This window comes from Garra rufa, chromosome 22, assembly GCF_049309525.1.
Source record: "Garra rufa chromosome 22, GarRuf1.0, whole genome shotgun sequence".
Lineage (NCBI taxonomy): Eukaryota > Metazoa > Chordata > Actinopteri > Cypriniformes > Cyprinidae > Garra > Garra rufa.
In genome coordinates this window covers 2,394,833-2,416,884 of record NC_133382.1, presented here as the reverse complement: position 1 = coordinate 2,416,884, position 22,052 = coordinate 2,394,833, and positions in this window count along the sequence as shown.

Sequence of the window (22,052 nt, the reverse complement as noted above, 5' to 3'; positions counted from 1 at the left end):
CTTGCAATATTAAGTTTATATATTATAATTCTGATTTTTTTTCTGCCAATTGTGAGTTTATATCTCAACACTTGCACTATTTTGTCTTATAATTACAAGTATATCTCACAATTCAGACTTTTTCCTCACAATTGTGAGTTTATATCTCAAATTTTCTTACAATTACGAGTTTGTATGTCACAATTCATACTTTTTTCCTCACAATTTAGCATTTTTTCTTTAAATTGCATGTTTATTTCTCACAATTTAGCATTTTTCCTCGCAACTGTGAATTTATATGTTAAAATTATTTTTTTCCCTCGCAACTGTAAGTTTATATCTCACAATTTCACATTTTTCTTTAAATTGCAAGTTTACATCTCGCAATTCTGTTTTTTCTTGCAATTGTAAGTTTATATCTTATAATTCAGGTTATATGTTTACCAATCTGTTGGCATAATAATAGAAATCCAGTTATAATGTCCCCAGCAATCAGATGCAATGATTTACTATGCTTCTTCTGATGATAAATTACTTTAAGCAGTTTGGTTAACAAATCAAGCTTTTTGGATAAGGAGTTCCTTTTTTAAGGGAAAACTGAGAAAATAACAGATGTTCATAAAGAGCGAGAGCGACTCACGGCATATTAGGTTGGGTCAGAATGACTGAAAGATTTACCGCTGTGCGAGAGTACGGTACATGTGGCCGTTTAAAGAGTGCCATGTTTTTAATGATCTGTGTTTCCTCACATTTCATTTGACATTGTGGTGCACCATGGATTAGGGTGGCTGTAAAGCCCTCACCCCTAGTGGTAATGAGTCTGAACTGACCTGGCATCAGCCCCGATCCTGCGCTCACGGGTTAAGTGCGGGCCTCTCTCGACGGGGGCGAGAGGAGGAGAGGAATCAGATACCGATATTATCCATGTCTTCCTGCCTGAACCAGTCTATAAAGCGAAGGACCCTTCAGAAGTCGCTTTCGAGCGGCGAGTCTGCAGTCAGGAAAGCAATCTGTCAATTAAAAGCAGAGCGGCTGCTTGCGCATGAAACCCAAGGCGTGCTTCGGATTAAACAGCACCTCGGCTGCTTTTGCCAAATGAAAATGTAGATTTTGGCTGCTCGACGGTCATTTTTTCCCCCTGCCTGCGCTCTCTGGGAGCCCTAGACGCACAGCGTGCTCGGATGTTGTAAAAAAGGCTTTATGTATTCAATAATTGCTTAACAGTTATATAAAATGTCATTAACTGCTCGAGTTGCTTCGGTTACGTCCACTGGCTTTCCACAGCCCACGTCCCCATACGGCCCACCCTGCCCTCCCAGTCTGCGGGCCTTAACGAGGAACCTTTGACAGCACTGGCGCCAGCCGGGAGCCGATCTGCAGCCGGTGGCCCGTTCGGCTCCAGAGACCCAAACGCTCAGGTAGAGTACCTGTCCGTGTCCCGCAAGCACAATCATGGATCACTGGCCACACAGATTCCAGCAGCAAGTGGATTTATGCCTTCCTATGCTCGACAGACTATTGTTTTTTCAATGTGATCTCATGATAATTCATATGTATTTTACGTAAAATATGGTTCTCCAAAATGTACATTTACATTTCATTCTCTTCGGTGTGATTTTTTGCTGCCAGCTCGTAGGGCTGGGCGATTAATCGAAAAGTAATCAAAATCGACATTCAGAACCTATAATCGATCAAATTTTTCCAGGTCAATTATTTCAATTACTTTCCCCTTAAAAACACTACTGCGTGTGGAGTCAGGTGACCCCGCTCCGTTACGTTACATTATTCCGTCGACATGTTGATGGAGAGCTTAAGCAGTATTTATACAGTAAAAAGTATTTACAGGATATACAAGAGTAATTTTATCTAGAAGAGATACTGCTTATTTTCTACTTTTTTTTATACTTATTTTCTATTTTCTACTATTTTGTTTCCAAAAGTGCAAGTTATTTATTTTCACTAATTTAAAAAAAATGTGACTTTTCGTTTTAAGCAATGTGTACTTTAATTTCAGTTGTTCAACACTTATGTTCAATAAATAATCATAGATAGTGTGTGCACCCTTCATTCAAAAATCTCTCACTTGTAATACGTGACCATATTTACTGTACAAAACTTGTCAGTGAACTATGAGGGCAAAAAAATAAATATTATTTAAATATAATTAAATGTTATTTTATTAATGAATAAAATAATCGTTCATTAATCGTAATCGGGTTAAAATGTTCAATTAATCGAGATTTTGATTTTAGGCCAAATCGCCCAGCCCTACCAGCTCGTTTCTAAGAATAGGTCAACATCATGTTAAACAAGACTACACTTTAAATCCTTATAATAAATACCATTTTTGCAGTCGTTACTATATAAACCTGTGCTGAAGTGCATTTTACAGATTCAAATATTGCCTCATTAAAGGATTAGTTAACTTTCAGAACTACAATTTACAGATAATTTAGATGATTTGTCTTTTGTTTCTTCAGACGTTTTTTTTTTTTTCTAAAATGATGTTTTTTGAGATAAACATTTCTGGAAATTTCTCCATATAATGGACTTAAATGGTGCTTCGAAATTTAAACCTCCAAAATGCAGTTTAAATGCGTCTTCAAAGGACTGTAAATGATCCCAGCCGAAGAAGAAGGGTCTACTGAAACGATTGGTAATTTTCTTAGAAAAATATATTTTTATATACCTTTTAAGCACAGAAACTCGTCTAGAACTAGGGCTGTGATGCGCGTTTGCGACGCTACGTACTACGTAATCACGTCGAAAGGTCACACGGGACATATGCAGAACTACAGACCCAGTGTTTACAAAGTGAACTATATATTTTTCGAAGAAAATGACCGATGGTTTCGGTAGACGAGACCCTTCTTCGTCAGCTGAGATCATTCATAGTCCTTCGAAGCCGTATTTAAACTGCATTTTGGAGGTTCAAATTTCGGAGCACCATTTAAGTCCGTTATATGGAGAAATTTCCAGAAATGTTTATCTCAAATATAATTTTTTGACGACAGGAGAAAAAAAGATATAATCATCTTGGATGACAAGGGGGTGAGTGAATTATCTGTGAATTGTAGTTCTGAAAGTGAACTACTCCTTTAAGAAACGACAGGATTCGTCACAGATTACACCATTCCGTGTTTCTGATGAGATGTGTTTGCATGATGCACAAGTGCCTTCACTGAGTAGATCAGGATAATAATCTGGATAATATTTTCAGCAAATAAATAGCTTAAATTCTGCTCTGCACCTCAAACCTACTGAGAGGACTGCAGTTGCAAACACATCATCAACTGGATTACTTTTTGGTACGGCTGTTGACGTTTTTGCAATAAATAAATGATTGCAATTGCACTTTTCTGTCTTTCATGTTTTCATGTATTACTGTACAGAGTTGGTTAACGTTAGGTTTAGAGATAGGAGTGGGGTTTGTGGCTATATTGTTACTAAAATGGTCATTTCCCTGCATATGTTGGTCAGTTACATTTTATATCCTTTTATATTCGCTATAGGTTTAGGTTTTGGGGGCTAAAATCTAAATCTCTTATTAATAAATTGATAAAAATGCAGATTTGCTATGAAATGGGGTTTAGGTTTAGGGGTATAGGTTAAGGGGCTAAACATCTAAATCGAAGTCATTTGTACGTTTTAAACATTGAAATATGTCTAAATTGATTCATTTCAGCATCAATAAAGCCTGTAAACGTTATGTATAAATACCTATGTATAAACAATGAGACCAGGCTGATTTTGAATTTGCCTTATATTTGGTAACATTTGCATTGTTGCATGCTGTTCTTTTGTGTTTATTACTGTGTAGCTGCTTTGTAACTTTTTTTTTATCATTGCAAGTGCGTTTTTTTAGTGAATTAATGCATTTTTTTTTTAAAGTTCAAACTGACTGATACTAAAAAAGTAGTTGTACACTTAAAAATAAAGGTTCTTTGTTCGGCATCACTAGTTTATAAAGAACCTTGAACATCCATGGAACCTTAGTTCTAACCAAATACTTAATTTTGACTTTTTTTTTTTTTTCTGAAAACAAGAAAATATTTTTTACTTGTCTAGGAAATCCTTCTTGATTTGATCATTTGGCTGAAAACAAGACAAAAAAACTAAGTAAGAAAAGCATTTTTTGGAGTGTATTAAATGTTGTTTTTATAATAACTACCATTGTAATTTGTTTATTTTATTTTTGAGTTCTTGTTCTGTTCTGGATAACGCTGTATTTAAGGATTTGTTGTGGCATGTTAGAAACTAAAATACATTTATAGTGATCATTACCTTACTGACATATTACACTGTTTCACCGCAAAAAAAAATGCTTTTCTTACTTATATTTTTGTCTAGTTTCCAGCCAAAATATCAAAAAAATCTCAAATCAACACTGTAAAAAGATTTCACTAGTTTCAACTTAAAAACTTAAGTTCAGCAGCTGCATTAAAATTTTAAGTTAAATCAACTTAAAACTACAAGTCATTTCAACCCACGACAATAAAATTAGTTAAAATGACTTGTTCTTTTAAGTTGATTTAACTTAAAATATTAATGCAGCTGCTGAACTTAAGTTTTTAAGTTGAAACTAGTGACAACTTTTTACAGTGAAGAAGGATTTTCTAGACAAGTAAAAATTGTCTTGTTTTCAGAAAAAAGAAGTTAAAATTAATTGAGTTATAATATGCCAATGGAAATACGATTTTTTTTTTTCTTACCCAATTGGCAGATTATTTTGCTTGTTTCAAGTCTCACTTAATTTTAACTTCTGGAATTTTTACTTGTCTAGAAAATCCGTCTTGATTTGAGAATTTTTAGATATTTTGGATGGAAACCAGACAAAAGAGACAAGAAAAGCATTTTGAATAGTGAATAGTAGTACAAAGTGACTTATTGTCAGGATTATGTCGGTGTCTTGTCCTGTTCTGTTCTGTTTCCCAAGTGTTTTTCCCCCATGTTTCTAGTTCTAATGGTTTAGTCCTTGTCTTCCCCTTTAGTTCTGTCTCATTTAGTCTAGTCTTGCCCATATTTGTATTTCCCCCTCGTTATCTTGTTAGTGACCACGCCCCCGTTTCAGTGTATTTTAGAATCTGTGTGTGCACTCCCCATTTGTCCGTCAATGCTAACTGTTACCTCTGTTTGCTTGTGTACATGTGCTCACCTTATACTCCCGGTTTTGTTTTGTTTGTATTAGTTACTGTGTTTCATTTAATAAATCTTTATTCGTTCTTCTACTCCGGTTCTCCTCATCATTTTCCACTCCTCAACCCCGCCTGGATCGTGACACTTATAGACCTACAGCATTATTTTTGTAGTTTTGACCTGGTGCAATGCATTTTTGACCAGACAAAGTGGTTATTGACCAATCAGTGCATGATGGACTTTTTTTTTTTTTTTTGTAAATGTACAGGGGATAAGAATGGCCTACCTGCAGTAGGTCTATGACTAAACAGGGGTCTCCAAAGTTGCCATTTTGTCTCTCATCTCAGACTAAGCACAATGTTTACCTGAATGAGGCAAGTGATGAATACGAGTCATTATGCGCTCCAGCGAAACTATATGGTGCCTTCGCTTCGCACGGCATAATGCTCGCCGCAGATGTGTACATGTGTGTGCGCGTGTTGACGTTTCATATTTTCACTTCCACAACTACTGCGCCTTTTCTCGTCTTCTGCCCTTAATGATGCGTCTGGCAAATGTGTGTCATTAAATCTCTTCTTCCTCTCAATCCATCCCATGTTCTGCTCACTCACTCACATATTATTAATGCCATCAACCGGTGACTTGGCCTTCGAGGCTCGAAAAGTTTTGGCCATTTGTGGTTAATGTAACAGCAAGCGCTCTTAAGAACCCGGCCAGGTCTGTCATGTCCTCTCTCCGGGACTCTGGCTTGACGCACAGCTTCTTGAACATCTCTCTCTCGCCGAGTGGAGCCGGGTTCTTGGCTTATTCGGTTCGTACATTGGATTTAGCCGTTTGGATTTATTCAAACCTGTCCCAGCTGCAAATATGCAGTAAATTAGTCCCATTAAAAGTGATTGATTATTGGATGGGTCCACCGCTCTACCGCATCCCGCTTTCACAGCGTCTGTGTGGCCCACCTGCTCATGCAATCAAAACTATTGACTGGCGCTCCAACTTCCTCCTGAGGTTTTGTTTGACTGAGGTGGGCTCGTGCCCTCTGAGGTGAGCTGGCAAAAACAGAGGCTAAAAGTTGGCAATGGGACCGTGTGCATGTTCTCAGCCCTGAAGGCAGTCTGAAAAAAACATGTGCATGCATGCATAGGCCTATTTACATTTATTCAGAGGCTATATGGTAAGGTAAAGCCATTTATTCAGTCAATCAACTGTATTTCTAAAGCACCTTTTAAACAAATCCAGTGCAATTCAAAGTACTTCACAAGTCTGTATCAACAATTGATACAAAATACCAGCAATGAAAATAACATGACTTCTGAGAAAGGTTTAAAAGGAAAAATAGAGAGAGAGAGAAAAGAGGCCCAACCTGAAATAAATATGCAAATACCAATGAATAAATGTCTGATTGAAATGATCCAAACATATAATGCAATGCAATCCAATGATGAAAGATGTGAGATGTTTTGGAGGCTTGGGAAGATCGTTTCTCCACTGAGAAACAGTGAAAATAAAGCTTTTGGAAACTTTCCTCAAAAGATACTTATGATCCATTTTGAGACTCACTGATTTTTCTAAAAAAAAAATAATAATAATAATAATTCACTGAGAATCATGGGAGGTCAAGCTGCTTCAGTCCAGTTTATAGTTTTATATTGTTTGTCTGGAAATATTACTAAAGTTATTTGTACATTTACTTTATATAAACCAGTAGAGATTGATTAAAAACAAACGTTGTTTATAAAATTACAAAACAATGATCATGTTGATAATTTACACTATAAAAAATGCTTTTATTACTTCTTTTGTCATTTCCAGACGAAATATCTAAAAAAAAATCTTAAATCAAGAAGGATTTTCTAGACGAGTAAAAATTATTTTCTTATTTTCAGAAAAACAAGTCAAAATTAAGTGAGTTTTTGCTTAGAACAAGCTAAATAATCTGCCAATGGGGTAGGCAAAACAATCTTATTTCAAACAGAAAACAAGATGTTTTGTTTTTTACCCTATTGGCAGATTATTTTGCTTGTTTCAAGCAAAAACTTACTTAATTTTGAGTAGTTTTTTTTTAAAACAAGACATTTTTTTTAATAGTCCAGAAAATCCTTCTTGATTTAACAATTTTAAGTAAGTAAGAAAAGCATTTTTTGCAGTGTAGAGATCTTAAAAATATACAAATATGTACCATTTAGGTACAAATATGTGAGCCTAAACCAGTCATAAGGGTATTTTTTTAAAGAAAATATTGCCCCGAGATACAACTATTTCAAAATCTGGAATCTGAGGGTACAAAAAAAAAAAAAAATGGGAAAATGGCTTTTAAAGTTATCCAAATAAAGTTCTTAGCAATGCATATTACTAATCAAAAATTAAGTTATGATATATTTATGGAAGGAAATGTACAAAATATCCTCATGGAACATGATCTTTACTTAATATCCTAATGATTTTTGGCATAAAAGAAAAATTGATCATTTTGCCCCATACAATGTATTTTTGGCTATTGCTACAAATATACCCGTGCTACTTCAGACTAGTTTTGTGGTCCAGGGTCAAATATGTACATGTTCAGCAGTGGTGTGTACCTTTAAGGTACTTATCTGGAAATAAGTACCTTTTAGGGGTTAATAAGTTACAAAGGTCCACCTTTTGAAAAGGTATGTCACCAATTTGAGAGTAAACAGTAGACTTAATTGGCTTTAGACCATGTACAGTTGAGGTCAAAAGGTTACATCCTCCTCTCAGAATCTGCTAAATGTTAATTATTTTACCAAAATAAGAGTGATCATACAAAATGCATGTTATTGTTTATTTATTACTGACTTGAATAAGATTTTTTACATAAAAGATGTTTACTTTTAGTCCACAAGGGAAAATAACACTTGAATTTATAAAAATGCCCCTGTTCAAAAGTTTACATCCCTTTGATTCCTAATACCGTGTTGTTACCTGAATGATCCACAGCTGTGTTTGTTTGTTTAGTGATAGTTGTTCATGAGTCCCTTGTTTGTCCTGAACAGTTAAACTGTCTGCTGTTCTTCAGAAAAATCCTTCAGCTCCCACAAATTTATTGGTTTTTCAGCATTTTTGTGTATTTGAACCCTTTCCATCAATGACTGTATGATTTTGAGATCCATCTTTTCACACTGAGGACAACTGAGGGACTCATATGCAACCATTACAGAAGGTTCAAACACTCACTGATGCTCCAGAAGGAAAAACCATGCATTAATAGCGGGGGGTGAAATCTTTTTGAGTTAAAGATCAGGGTAAATTTAACTTATTTTGTCTTCTGGGAAACATGCAACTATATTCTGTGGCCTCTGAAAAGCAGCACTACATGAAAAAAATATGATATTTAGGCACACATCTCCATTCTGTTCAAAAGTTTTCACCCCCGGCTCGTAATGCATTGTGTTTCCTTCTGGAGCATCAGTGAGTGTTTGAACCTTCTGTAATAGTTGCATATGAGTCCCTCAGTTGTCCTCAGTGTGAAAAGATGGATCTCAAAATCATACAGTCATTGTTGGAAAGGGTTCAAATACACAAAAATGCTGAAAAACCAAGAATTTGTGGGACCTGAAGGATTTTTCTGAAGAGCAGCAGGCAGTTTAACTGTTCAGGACAAACAAGGGACTCATAAACAACTATCACTAAACAAAAAAACAGCTGTGGATCATTAAGGTAACAACACAGTATTAAGAATCAAGAGGGTGTAAACTTTTGAACAGGGGCATTTTTATTTTCTCTTCTCTTGTGGACTATATGTAAACATCCTTTATGTTTCTTCATCCTTTATCTTATTCAGGTCAGTACTAAATAAACAATAACATGCATTTGGCTAAAATTAACATTTTGCAGATTCTGCAAGGGGGATGCAAACTTTTGACCTCAACTGTAAATGCAACAAAATCGTTGACATAATTCAAGAGTTAAAGCTAAATAAAATCTAAAAATATTGTCAGAGTGATAGCAAATTTGAAATCATGTCAAAATGGCATTTACACACACAAAAAAAAGAAGAAACCCATGCAAAGGTTTGGCTGCATTTTTCAAGGTCTATGAACACCTAATTTTTAATACAGTGTAACACGAGCACAACAAATGAGTTCAGCAGTGTATATTTGAGTAGAGAGTCTTGTGCGGGCCACAGCAGAGAGACGAACCTCCACAACACACACACACTCGTGCCGCTGAAATGCCATGTCTGTCATCGTGCACCACTTTTGCTCACCTCCCTCCGTTCCTCCACCTCGTTTCCCCCCCAAAAACCTGCTCCGGCTCATGCCATGGCTCTCTTTCAAAATATTATTGTTGATTTAAATGGCCCTAGAGTCATGTGCCCCCTTCTCACACAAGCCCTTGTCTATCTCAAATGAAAGATTAAAAATGGCTAAATGTCTGCGCTGTGTTTATATGGGTTTTATATGGTTTGATTTTGTTTTATAGCCCGGGTTCGAGCTTGCTGCACCCCCAAGGAGGCTAAAACAAACTTGGGAAAGCAGTGCACGGACTCTGGTTACACAGCCTGTAATGTGATTGTGCTGGAAACAGATGTTAAATGTATGGAATTGAAAGGTCTGCTACGTTTATTGCTGTTCATTTGAATCTGCTGTGTTCCTCAGGATGATGCACTGGAGAGGGAGCCTTGTGGCTGCTCAACTGATGTGGTTATGATGATGATGATGGGAGATTGCCAGCGTCTGTTCATCAGTTTTGGGTTGTTTAAATGTAAAATGAAGTTTTATGATGGCAAATCTGTTCAGGAATGACAAATATGTTTTATAAAATAAAGAGTTACTACTCTAAATTCTCTGTATGAACTGCATTGGAAGACATGGTATGCACATATCTTGACAAAATTTCAGTTACATAGATAAATATGTATCCAAATGTTTTTATTGAACATTAATGTACTTTACCGTATTTCTGTTGCCACAGCTGTTTTTACCATGGTAAAAAAAAAAAATAAAGATTTTGAAGTCCTCAAAATGTGAAATGTGGTTCATAAAAAGGAACTCTAAAAATTTTAGTTTTAGATCTACAACCATTTATTTTTTATAATGATGTTGTTTTATTATATTTATTAAATAAATAATTTATTTTGGATATTTAAAGCTTTATAACAATAATAATAACAACAACAACAATAATAATAATAATAGCAACAGAGAAAATAGTTATTTATTTATTTAATTATTTATTGTAATGATATTAATGTATTGTTTTATGTTTGTGCAATACATTTGTGATATTTGTAGCTATACAATTAATAATAATAATAATAATAATAATAATAATAATAATAATAATAATAATAATAATAATAATAATAATACAGACAATGTTTATTCATTTATCTATTTGTTTGTTTATTGTAATGCTATTAATATTTTTTAATAATATATTAAATAAATCATTATCTATTAATAATAATAATAATAATAATAATAATAATAATAATAATAATAATAATAATAATAGTTTTCTATTGCATTAATTTATTTTTTGATCGTACTAATATATTATGTTTATTATATTTTAAATCAATAAAAATACTTAATATACAATAGTTAAATATCTTTGGGGAGGTTTTAGGACATGGAAATAATAACAACAACAACAACATAGAAAATACATTTATTTATTTATTTATTTATTGTAATGATAGTAATGTATTGTTTTATTATATGTATTAAAATAAATTTTAGCTATATAGCAATAACAACAACAACAACAGCAGAGAAAATACATTTTTTATGTATTAATAATAACAATACAGGCAATGTTTATTTGTTTGTTTGTTAATTGTAATGCTATTAATACATTGTTTTATTATATATATATATATATATATATATATATATATATATATATTTTTAAATAAATCATTATGTAATAATAATACTAATAATAAAAATAATAATAATACAGATTTTTTTGAATTGCCTTAATTTATTTTTCGATGGTGTATAATGTATTATGTTTATTAAATCTATTAAATAAAAATAAAAAATACTTAATAGTTAAAAGAATATACAATAGTTAAATATCTTTGTGGAGGTTTCAGGACATGGAAATAGTAACAATAATAATAATAATACAGAAAATGTGTTTATTTATTTGTTTGTTTCTTTATTGTAATGATATTATGCATATGTTTTATTAAGAAAACATGAATCTTTTTTATATTTATAGCTATATAATTATTATAATAATAATAATAATTATTATTTATTTATTTGAATTGCATTTAAAATTATTGTTGATGATACCAATGTATTATGTTTATTAAATCTAATATTAAAACAACACTATACTCTGTTTATTTAAATAAATAAATATACAATAGTTAAATATTTTTGGGGAGGTTTCAGAACAATGTACAGAAGTAGTAGTAGTAATAATAATAATAATAATAATAATAATTCAGAAGTGTGTTTATTAATTTATTCAAATGCAGACAAGTTTTCTTTTAGAAATAGGGTTAGTATTTGTCTGTAGTAACTATAACAAGCTTTATTTAAAATATTTATATACAAGTCTGCTGTGTGTGTGTGTGTTTGCTCCTCACTGGGTCTCTCTTCTCTTCTGGCATTCTGTGAGCTGTTATTCCCATCCATTAATCATTGGCTAATTTGTTTTCACATGGTCCTGCTGACAGAGCGGGACTATTATTACAGTATTGGTGCTCCAGGTCGCCTCTGCGAGCACAGGCCTTATTATACCCCTCTCTCTCTCACCCTCACATCTCTCCGAGACACGGACGATTGGAGCAGACTTGTAATATAGTGCAGTGAGGAACAGCAGCGGTTTGTGGGTTTGACTGACAGTCAGTGGCATGGCTCAGACCTGCAGTGTCAAACGCTTGGGTGACTGTGATGTGATGGACAAGCTTCTAGCATTCACTCAGTCGGTGGTTTCTGCTCCGGCTTTAGCTCATCATCTTGTCACACACTAACACACATCAGCTCACCGTCAGACAGCAAAGGAGCAGCTCACGGCAAAGACATTTAACACACAGACAGTTCACTAAACCTGTCAGAAAATTTGTTTTCCAGTTTTTTTGTTCCACCTTAGTCACATAGTTTGAAACGGTCCTGCACTCTTTCTTTATGTACTTAAACTTTAAAAGTAGCTCAACTCGCCTGATGGAATTGCTTTGCCTCATGGAACTGTTCACATAAACATTAATATTATAAATATATACATAAATATATACACTACCAGTCTCTTTGATGGGGAAGTGTGTCCAAACTTTTGACTGTAACAGACTAAAATAAAACCATTTTTATAAAAATAATAAATAATTAAATAAATAAAACCACTTTGTATATATTTTGTTTGGATTATCATTTTTACTTGACATTTATAATTCAACATTTGAGGGTTTGTTTTGGTTGACCTGCATTTATTGGATTTAATAAATACATAAATTAATAAATGACATAATAACAACAATAATAAAATCATTAATTTCACATGTTCTTTTTGTTTTGGTTTACCAAGGCTGCATTGGATTTAAATAATAATAATAATAATAATACAATAAAACTAGTACTTGTGTAAAATATTATCACATTTTGGTTCACCAACCACAAATTAATCAATTTTGCAAAATATTATTAAAATGTTAAATATTCTTTTTGAATATAATCTAAAAAGTTTTTTTTTTTCATGTGATCAAAGCTGAATTTTCAGCATCATTACACCAGTCTTCAAAATCACATGATCCTCCAGAAATCATTCTTATATGTTGATTTGCTGCCTAATTATTATAAATGTTAAATTTTTTTTTTTTTTTTTTTAATATAATTCTTCATTTTGGGGTTTTACGTTGTTGCTTTTTTTTTTTTTTTTTTTTGGTTTACCAAAGCTGCATTGGATTTTAATAATAATAATAATAATAATAATAATAATCCAATAAAACTAGTGCTTGTGTAACATATTATCACATTTTTGTTCACCAAGGCTTAAAGGAATCAATTTTGTAAAATATATTAAAAATGTTATATAATGTTTTCTTTTTTATTTTAATCTAAAAAGTTTGTTTTTTTATATGTGATCAAGGCTGAATTTTCAGCATCATTACTCCAGTCTTCAAAATCACATGATCCTCCAGAAATCATTATTATATGCTGATTTGCTGCCTAATTATTATAAATGTTAAAAATTGTTTTTGTTTTTTTGTTTTATTGTTTTATATAATTCTTCATTTTGGGGTTTTACGTTGTTGCTTTTTTTTTTTTTTTTTTTTTTTAAGTTTTGGTTTACCAAGGCTGCATTTATTTAATAATAATAATCATAATCATAATAAAATTAAACTATTAATTTTGTAAAATATTATAATTTTGCTCACGAAGGCTGCAATAAATAAATAAATAGATACATACATACATATGAACAAACAAACAAACAGTAATTTTGTCAAATATTATTAAAATTTTAAATAATGTTTAATGTTTTAATTTTGAAAATACTTAGTATTTTTTTCCTGTGATCAAATCTGAATTTTCAGCATCAATACTTGTCACATGATCTTTTCTGAAATCATTCTAATATGCTGATTTACTTCTAAATTTTTATAAATGTTGACAGTTTTTCTGCTATATATAATTTCCATTTAGGGGGTCTGTACGTATTTTTTTTTTTTTTTTTTTATGTTTTGGTTTACCAAGGATACATTTATTTGATTTCAATAATAAAATCAAATCAAATCAAATCAAATCAAATCAAATAAAATAAAATAATAAAATAAAACTAGTAATTTTGTCAAATATTATTACATTTTTGCTTACCAAGGCTGCAATAAATAAATAAATAAATAAATACAAAAAAACAAACAGTAATTTATAAAATATTAAATATTATAACTTTTTTCATTTTGAAAATACTTGAAAAAGTATTTTTTTTTCCTGTGATCAAAGCTGAATTTTCATCATCATTACTCCAGTCTTCATTGTCACATGATCTTTTCAGAAATCATTCTAATATGCTGATTTGCTGCTCAGTTATTATAAATATATTGTGTATAAACTGTTTTTATTTTTTGGAAACAATTTGGTAAATAGAAAGTTCAAAAGAACAACATTTATTTGAAATAGACATTTCTTTAATGTCATTTTTTATTAATTTAATGCATCCTTGCTAAATGAAGTATTTAGAAAATACAAGTAAGTCAATGAACACAGTATACGTGCTTACGGACATCTATAGTACTGTCTACCACATGTTCATGGTTTTTCCTGTCATTGTCTGTGTACGTGAACATACGTGAACTGTGTACTGTGATCTAGTTCATGTGGGAGAGACGTTCAGGCAGAGAGAGAGAGAACCAAAAAAAGATGAATTAGGCCCTGTGGCCGAGCATGAAAAGTGGATAAATGTCTGAAATAACACATTGAGAGAACCAATCATGGCTTTGGCAACCCGTCCATGAAAAGAACAACTCCATTTGAACTTCTCCTCCACATTTCCCCCCGTTTCTATCCCTTTCCCTCATCGTGCTTTTGTTTTCCTTCTCACTCTCTCCCTCGGCCTCTTTAATAAATGAATGACCCGCGTTCGCCTTAGTGTCTGCCTTTTAACCCGCCGTGAATAATGGGACATATTCTCAAAATGCCATCAAAATGCAATCTGCGCAATCTCTTTAGTCTTGCTTTTAATGTAAACCCAAATCAATCTTAATGCACAGATTACAAATGCATTGGTTAAAAAAATAAAAAAAACGACAAAAATACAATGAAATGGCTTCAATATGTATTTTATGATTCGCTTTTCATGATTTGTTTATTTTTGTCATACATTTTCGGTGTTTTCTCTGCGTGTGTGCACTTACATCCTATGTGCGAGTCAAAGTGTGTTTTCGTTATTTTTTTGTCCATCATCAAGGTGCTTTTAAGTCCTGGAGTCTGGTACATATGACATAATGCACAGGAGCTGTCTACTCCTTTTCCTGGCAGGTAATGAACGAGCTTTAGCTTTTAACGAAGTTTTTACCCAGGCAAGAGTTAAACCAAACTAAACAACATATATCAGGAGCAGCGCTGGGCATCTCGCCACACTAGATAAACCCGAGGGAGAGAGTGACACTGAGACTGACAGCTGGAGAGCTAGTGAGGAAAAAGAGACTTAAGAACAGATGAAAGGAAAGGAAGAGTTTTAAACAAACCTTCATTTAGTAGTGTGCTTCCCATCACTTAAAGTGCTGCAGATTTACACTGAATTTGACGTTCGTTCCTCTGCTTTATCATTTGATAAAGCTCTCTCTTAACATTTCTTAATGCATTCCACAGATTCACACCAAAAATGTAGGAAAAATCAGGAGATTCTGTCTAGAATCTAGTTTTTTGCTGTATTGTCACAATACTAGAATTTCTAACAATACCACATGGCAGATATTTGAGTTTAATATTTGAGAATATTTTCTTGTTTGTAAGTTGAAAATAGTCAATAACAATAATAATAATAATAATAATAAAATAAAATAAAAATAAAACTAGTAATTTTGTAAAATATTATTAAATTTTTGCTTTCCAAGGCTGCAATAAAAAAAATAAATACAAACAAACAAACAGTAATTTTCTAAAATATTATTACAATTTTAAATAACTGTTTTCATTTTTAAAAAATACTTGGAAAAGCATTTGTTTTCCTGTGATCAAAGCTGAATTTTCAGCATCATTACTCCAGTCTTCAGAGTCACATGATCTTTCAGAAATCAGTAATATGATTTGCTGCTCAGTTATAATAAATATATTAAACCTGTTTTTATTTAATTTTATCTGGTGAATAGGAAATGCATGAAAAAAAAATGTTAGGAGATTCTATCTAGACTGAATCTAGTTTTGTCACAATACTAGAATTTCTAGCTTTGATGCAATATAATTTTGTTGCATGCAATATTGATATGCAATACCACATGGCAGATATTTAAGTTTAATATTTGAGAATATGTTCGTGTTTGTAAGTTCAAAATAGTCAATAGTCAATGTATTTTATTATCAATTGAAAGTTTCTCAGGCCAGATAGTTCTGAATTAGATAATAAAAATAATAATAATAATAATAATGATAATAACTAGATTAAAAACGTTTGTCAAGACAAGCTTTAAGTTGGCTTGAAAAAGCCTGAGCAGAAAGCATGAAAAGTTTTTTAAAAAGTTGTAAAAGTTTTAGAAATTGTATAAATTGTATGGTTTTCGTTTAAAGTAGTTTTAAAGCTTAAAGCTTGAATGTTTTGAAGGCAATACAGTCTGTCAGATGGATGGATAAATGGATACATAGCATGTTCTATGCAATGTCCCAGTTTTGCGGATAAGTTTGCATTTTTGGATGCATTACAATATTGCATTACTCCCTGAAAAAAGTAACCATTTAAGTTACTTAGTTACTTTTTACAGAAAGTAATGTTACATTACTTTTAAATTACTTTATAAAATCTGGGCAGGACTTGCTTGTTTGTTTTTAATATTAAAAACAAATCTTCTTTGGAAAATGTAAAAGTCTTTTCACACCAAAAGTAAAAATCAATAAGATTGAGGCTGAATGAAATGTAAATTTGTCTGTACAGTACAGCACAGAAGAAAGTTCAACATTCTTCAACAATATAAAATAGTTAAGCATAGTTTAATTATTTATTATTAGTGCTTATTAGTATGGTTGAATTGGGTCATTGAAGTTCAGCAGCAAAGACATTGATTAATAAAATGGAATTAAATACATACAAGCTATTTGGTGTTATTTAACATTGTTAATTATTGAAGGTTTGTGTCATATTTTGAGTTTGCATTTCACTGCTTTTATTTTTAGAAATACTGAATCTGTTTTTTGAGTGCGAAATGAGTAAATGCATGTTCACATTTAGTCTAGAACTACAGTAACCATCATGTTAACACAGCAAGAAACATTTCTGATTATTATCAGGATTGAAAACAGTTTTTTGGAAACTGTGATACATTTTATTTTATTGTTTAGGCTTCACAGATGAATAGAAGTTCCAACAAAAGCTCTCTTGTGTAGTAATGAAGTGGCAGTACACTTTCTTAACCTGATTTCACTGAGAAAAAGCCTTTAATTATTTTTTTTATGTTATAAAATGTCACATTTTATATTAATTTGTGAATACAAGGTTCAAAAGAACAGCATTTTAAGTAGAAAACTTTTCTAACATTAAACAGTGCCTCTGAACTTGCAGAAAGAAGAGCTGTTAGTCAATAAGTGGGGGAAAAAAAGTAACCAGTGTTACTTATTTGAAAAAGTAACTTGGATATTTTATTGTAAATTAAAACGTAACCTGTTACTTTACTCGTTACTTGAAAAAAGGTAATCTTATTACGCAATTTACGTTACTTGTAATGCACTACCCCCAACACTGGTCCTAACGTTTATTTAACTTAAAAAAAAAAAAAAAAAAAAAGGTTAGTGGAAGTTTGAGTATAGCTGAACAGATCTATAAAGTCTAATCTAAAGAGTCTTGAACTCTGGAAACTCTCTTGTGTGATAGATCTACAATACAAAAAAACTTGTTAGCCTTCCTGACCCGGGCTGCCTCAGACTCTTTTGTTATGTTATGGTAGCCCAAGCGAAACACAGACAAGTTAAGCAAGCAAAGCTTCATGCTAGGCTAAGGTCTTGAACTCATTAACACATTAGCTATCCAAACCCTTATGTAAAGCGTTCAGCTAACCAGCGTCTGCTCTCTTGACAATAAACTGGAAGAGGGTTACATCACGACAGGGAAGCAGAGACTTTCTCAGAAGAAACTCAGAAACTCTCTGAAAACAAACCCGTCCCGCGACGATCCGCTCCTGCGGAGAACATATTGCTCTGGTAAAAACAAGGGTGGCGGTTTATGCATTTTTGTCAATTATATCTGAGACGGTATGAGGACGAGAAAATGAATTGATGGAATCCCAAAACTCGACAGCTCGGCTCTTGGAACGAAGCACATTTTTACCTGTCAGAGCGTTACACGGCTCTCACTCATCATCTCACCCCCTCAAACGCCTCATTTCAGCCATCATGGTGCGCTGCATCTTACCTTACAATCATCTATCACAACCATCATCCTCATTTACAGCCCCGCTGGGATACCTGTGTCTCAGCTGTATTACAGCACACATAGTGCATCTGCTGTACAGTATATTCCAGCATAGATTTAAAACTTACTGTACTCTCTTTCCATTGGCTGTTTATGCAATGCCGCAGAAAGAGTGATTTTTAAATATGCAGTGGATAAGGAAAGATTTTTAATGTTTGTGAAAGAAGTCTCTTCAGCTCACCAATTAGCCTTTTTCACAAAAATTGGAAATTGCGTCAGCGCAGGGTATATGGCATGCCGTTTTAGCCTAAAATATACTAAGCGTTACTCGTTGTAATTGCTTTTTTACTAGTAACAATTCAATTAGAGAGCTCTATAATTAAATTTTTACTAGTAAAAATGCCAATTAGAGAGCTCTACACATTATTTTTTACACATTAAGTCTCCATTGACTTCCATTCATTTTTAATTACAGAGCTCTACAATTTAATTATTACTAGTAGGAATTATAATTAGAGAGCTCTCTAATTAATTTTTACTAGTAATAATTCAAATTACAGAGCTCTCTAATTAATTTTTTATAGTAACAATTCCAATTAGATAGCTCTCTAATTTAATTATTTCTAGTAAAAATGCAATTACAGAGCTCTACAATTTAATTTTACTAGTAAAAAAAAAACACATTAAAGATATGTTTAATTGCAGAGCTCTGTAATTGAATTAAAGAGCTCTCTAACTGGAATTATTCCTAGTAAAAATTGATTTAGAGAGCTCTCTAATCGTAATTGTTACTAGTAATAATTCAATTGTAGAGCTCTCTAATTGAAATTCTTACTAGTAAAAATTCTGTTGTGGAGCTCTGTAATTAAAAATGAATGCAAGTCACTGGAGACATATGACTGGTAAAAAATAATTTGTAGAGCTCTCTAATTGGAATTGTTACTAGTAAGAATTGAATTAGAGATGCATAAACTCAATACAACAACATAATCCCGATCCAATAGGAATTAAGACATTAATCGGAGTAATCTTTGTTTAGTATTTTGTTATTATATGTTGTGTTATTATATTATGTATATCCCTGGGCACATTATAAAATGTACATTTACACCGTCATGTTAATAATGCAAAGGAGAGCAGGTAGAAAAATACAATATTATTTTAATGATAATAATAATAATAATAACAATAATCAATAATGCACAATCAGCACCAAATAGACAGAACGGCAAAACTCAAAAAAGTACTGAATTATAAGTGCCAACATTCAGAATTAAATAAACATAGTATTTGTGATGACCCGAAGCTGACACTAAGTTTTTGAAGTAATGTTTGCTCTTTGTAAAATAGTATCATAGTATATATTTTGTAAAAAAAAAAAAAAAGACTCTTTAAGTATGTCTGCTGCTGTCACTGGGAAGAACTTTTTTTTCCCTGCAAGAATACACAGAAGTGTGAAAAAGGCTAACTGGCTGCATTTATTTGATCAAACCATACAGTAAAAATTGTGAAATATTATTAAAATTTAAACTAGCTGTTTTCTATGTGAGTATAAAGTAAAATGTAATTGATTTGTTGTGGTCAAAGTAGAATTTTTTGCATCAGTACTCGAGTCTTCAGTGTCACATGATTCTTCAAAAATCATTCTAATAAACTGATTTGCTGCTCAAGAAACATTTCTGATTATTATCAGTGTTGAAAACAGTTGTGCTACCCATTTTATTTTTCAGGCTTCACAGATGAATAGAAGTTCCAACAAAAGCTCTCTAGTAATGAAGTGGCAGTGCACTCCCTGATTTCACTGAGCCTTCAAGCTTTTAATTAATTTATGTTTTGATATTATAAAAGTCAATTTTTTTTTAATTTATAAAAATTTATTTGAACATTATAAATGTCTTTTAATGCATTCTTGATTAATACAAATATATGCATTCTATTCTACAGTATTTGCAAGGCAACACTGTATTGACATAATGATTTGTGTTTATTCTAAGTATTAAATTGTAACAAACACAACATATATTATTTGTATACTAACATTGTATGCATTTTTGCACAGCAAAGACAGTTGTGTTGGGTGTCATGACACAGAAACCTTCATTTACAAACTTGCCAAAAACGAAAACACAAATTGCCTGCCTTGCAAAAACTAATATATTTCCAATGTGTGTATTTCATATAATACTTAAATCCCCTATTTTCTTTCATGGCATCAGGGGGAAGTGAAAGTGAAACGCGTTTCATGATTAAATCTGATTACGAAAGGCCTTATGATTACATTTTCCAAAGAAATCATTTGTTAAGGATATTATCCAGGTCGCATTTCCAACAAAAACTCTGCCTTGTAGTAATGAAGTGACAGTACACTTTCTAAACCTGATTTCACTGAGAAGAAAGCCTTCAAGCTTTTAATTAACATCATAAAACCTGAGTGTTGAGTGTGTTGGCTAATATATCCCTAGCACTGTATTCATAAATCATAAACGGCACACTAATGACAAATGCTCTGTTTAATATAAGTGTACCAAAGACAAAGACATGACAGACTCTTCATTTCTTGGTTTGTTATTGCAGGCTCCTGACGCCATTAGCAATCAATCCCAACATTATCATTCGTTTATTCACTTTCTTTTCCCCTGAAGGGCTGGAAAGCCATCCAAAGCACATAAACAGTCTTTAATTTCTGAGTCAGCACATGCACTAATACAAGCCTCTTTTCCTGAATATCTCTCAGTGCAAACCATGGGCTGACGGGGTGGACGTGACCTGCCAAGCTGTTGGTTTGTTGGTGCTTTTGTAAATAGCGGAGGACACCCCATGTGGAGGTAAGCCTTCAATGCATTACTGTGACTCCAGCCTGAGGAATGAGAGATTGTTTGTGTTTATAAATATGTCTTTGCTGGGCAATCAGTGTATGATTACAAGGTACCACACGGAAAGACATACATTAACATCCACTCAAAGAACATGTCCAGCGGTAATGGACCCAGCCGCGTATGAATATATATATGAAATATGTTTATGCATGCAGCATGTGTATTTATTGCTTCTTGGCCGGCTATGACAGGCTTTTGGAAAGTCAAACACGTTTGAAAGGCCGCGTTGTTTGGTTTCCAAAAAGCTGGTAGCAGATAAGCTCCGGGTTGCCGTGGTAACTTACCCTACTGGAGCCAAGGCCCAATTTTGGAAACCACAAAATCAACAGAAGTGTGATGGACAGAAAAGGGAGTTGAGTCGAAAGAAAGCAAGGTGTGTTTTTGAAAGCTCTTGAAAGGGGGCGAGAAACAACCCTGAAATGGACTAAAAGATCAGCATCCATCAATAAACGCCAGGGGACATTGATCATCTGGACTATTTAAAGTAAAGAGACATGTTCTGGATGCATTAGCTTAAATGCTTCTGCTATATTTTATGAAAAATGCGTGTGGGGAAAAAGGTAACGTCATGCTACATTAAGCAAAAACAGTTGGGAATGTATAATGTGAATGAATTTATTTCGGTTTAATACTTAAAACAACATAAAGAGCCATTTCAAATTATTGTTTGAGCATCGTATGTGTGTTTCCATGTTGTGTTTCCGTTTATATTATGGAGGAGTTACAGTGGGATCCAAAACGTCTCAGGCCATATTTTGCATTTCACATTTCACCACATATAAATATAGAAAATATTTTATATATATATATATATATATAACAATTTAGGTAATATAATCAATACTTTTAGATGACTTTCACAGTAGATGACTTTTGACCTAACTCATTTATCACATTGATTTAAATAGGATAATATTGTACTATATTGACACACAAATCATTATAAAAAAAAGAGAGAAAATATATTTCATTTGTTGTTGAAGTGCATTAAACATTATACTAAGATTAGCCAAACTGGTGTTTGTG